The sequence below is a fragment of the Rhineura floridana genome, chromosome 11, assembly GCF_030035675.1.
Source record: "Rhineura floridana isolate rRhiFlo1 chromosome 11, rRhiFlo1.hap2, whole genome shotgun sequence".
Taxonomy (NCBI): domain Eukaryota; kingdom Metazoa; phylum Chordata; class Lepidosauria; order Squamata; family Rhineuridae; genus Rhineura; species Rhineura floridana.
In genome coordinates this window covers 15,565,834-15,568,169 of record NC_084490.1, presented here as the reverse complement: position 1 = coordinate 15,568,169, position 2,336 = coordinate 15,565,834, and the positions used below count along the sequence as shown (strand labels likewise).

Below are 2,336 nucleotides of genomic sequence, written 5' to 3'. Positions count from 1 at the left end.
TAAATACTACTACTAATAAAAACTCCTTAATTTTGGTGTTTTGAATTTTGCAGATGATGTTTTGCTATAGGCTTCACATCTCCCCAAGATTGACAATTTGTACCACAATGTTTTTTTCATTTCCTTGATGGGACAAAGCACTAGAAATCAGGCTGTGGAGTCGGTACGTCAAACCTTCGACTCTGACTCCTCTGTTTTTCTACTGCCTGACTCTGCTTCATAAATGGCAAATGTATATTAATTTATTAATATTAAAATATTTTTATTTTGAAGTTGGAGTCAGTACATTTCTACCGACTCCATCCAAAATTGCCTCTGACTCAACGACTCCACTTTCCTGCTAGAAATACGGTGCCTCTATAATATCAGCATCATTAACAAATAAATGAGTAAAACATAGTGGAAACAAATTTATCCCTACAACAGGCAGCAAATTCCAAATCCTGATGCCCAAGACAAGGATGTGCCTCCCAGAAGGTCTCTCCGTCCCATTAGTCAAGTTCCCTCTTGAATCCTAATTCAAATTACAGCTGCCTCTCTGCCCAGCTATTGTCTGAATGGCATTGCCTTCCACGTACGGGAGTGAGAGACTTCAAGCCATCAAGGAACTCTACCATAAGAGCCCATGTCATAATAAATGTTTGTCCTTAAGGTGCCACAGGACCGTGTCTTGCATTTTGCTGCAAAAGACAATCATGGCTATCCCTCTGGAAACTCACCTGCTAGTTTGCCTGGCAAGGGCCCCAAATTCATTGCACTTTGTTTGGGCTGTACTTGAGGTGATGTCTATCACCACAGTTCTTTAACTAATTGAAATGAACTCCTTTCCAGAGCTTGCGGTAGAGCCTAAGACCTCTGGCTGCTGATGCGCTTTGCCCAACTTGACTCCCCTTTCAGATGACAAATGCCATTCTTCAGATGTTTTCTCATCCTAGTAATGTTCCTGTATCAACAGCCCATTGGATGCTATGTTTGATCTACTTGCACTGTGGGTGGAAGCAAGCATAAATCGGATGTGCACTGGAGAGCTTTCAAAATATCATTGCTGATTAGAGCCAATCAGAATGAAAAGAGTTCCTATTAGTTCCTACTTCAAAAAGCCAAGTCATGGAGAGTGAAAATTCTATAATTGCAGAAGAGACCATGAATCCTGATGATAGCATCCCAACTACATCATCAAGCAGTTCGGTAGCCACAGGAGATAAATGCCCAGACCCTGAATTCAATATTTCAAGCAATATCCCTGACAGTGAGAAAGGACAGTCAAATGGTGACAATGATAGAGAAGCAGAAAGCAGTATTCAACCCGGACCAGATTATTCTATAATCTTAGGAGGTTGTACAAATTTACAAGGGGATGTGGGAGTGAGGGGCGTGGCTTTGACTATCACACAGGGACCCTTCTAGGAGGAAGGGTGGGATATAAATTTAATCAATCAATAAAATTGCCCCTACACTACACCAAGTTAGGGAAGGCTGGCTTAGAGGGTCTGTGGGATCGCTCTCTGCAGATGCAATTTACCTGCAGTGGTTATTGCATAGCTCCCAACTCTCATCAGCCCCAGAGAGATGGCCAGTGGTCAGCCATGATGGGAGTTGCTGTCCAGCAACATCTGGGGGTCCACAGGTTCCCTATCCTGTCTCTAGTACTATATAGGCACAGCTTGAGCACGTAATCTGCTCTTCACCAGGCACCCTCTTTCTTACCCTCTGTCTTAGTATGACTATACTACCCTGAACCCGCCCAATCTTGTCTGATCTCAGAAGCTAAGCAGGGTCAGGCCTGTTTAGTACTTGGATGGGAGACCGCCTGGAAATACTGGGTGCTGTAGGCTTAGAGGAAGGCAATGGTAAACCACCTCTCAATACCTCTTACCATGAAAACCCTATGAGTATATATATTAAAAGATTCAAAGGGTCGCCATAAGTCGTAACGGACTTGAAGGCATATAACAACAATCCTCTCTTACTCATAGGATTCTGCCCCTTCCAAGCGGTATGTTCACTGCCCTGCTCTCACTCCACCCTATTCTTTGGCAGGTCTGGAAGAGACCCCTAGGAGTCCCTCTTCCCAGCCCCTCCCAAACACTCTCCTGTTTTCTTTTCTGGCTCGGACCCTGTTTGATGCCGTCGAGTTTGCCAAATGTTTCTTCAGTCCGTTTAAAAAAAAAAAAAAGATCTGAGCGCTCGGGAGGTGGCAGGTTATTCAGTTCCTTGGGCTGGCAGGGCTGAGGCATCTGGATGTTTATACTGAAGAGGAGGGCATAAGGAAGGGGAGATGAGGCCGGGCGGGTCCTCGAAGGAAGATTAAGATTTGACAGCGGCAGCACCGCCGG

General features: G+C 44.6%; 1 pseudogene; it reads left to right on the top strand.

Annotated features, from left to right (window-relative positions):
• The first annotated feature begins 1,716 nt into the window (after nucleotides 1-1,716).
• On the top strand, nucleotides 1,717-1,835 carry LOC133368110 (5S ribosomal RNA; annotated as a pseudogene).
• Nucleotides 1,836-2,336: the final 501 nt, after the last annotated feature.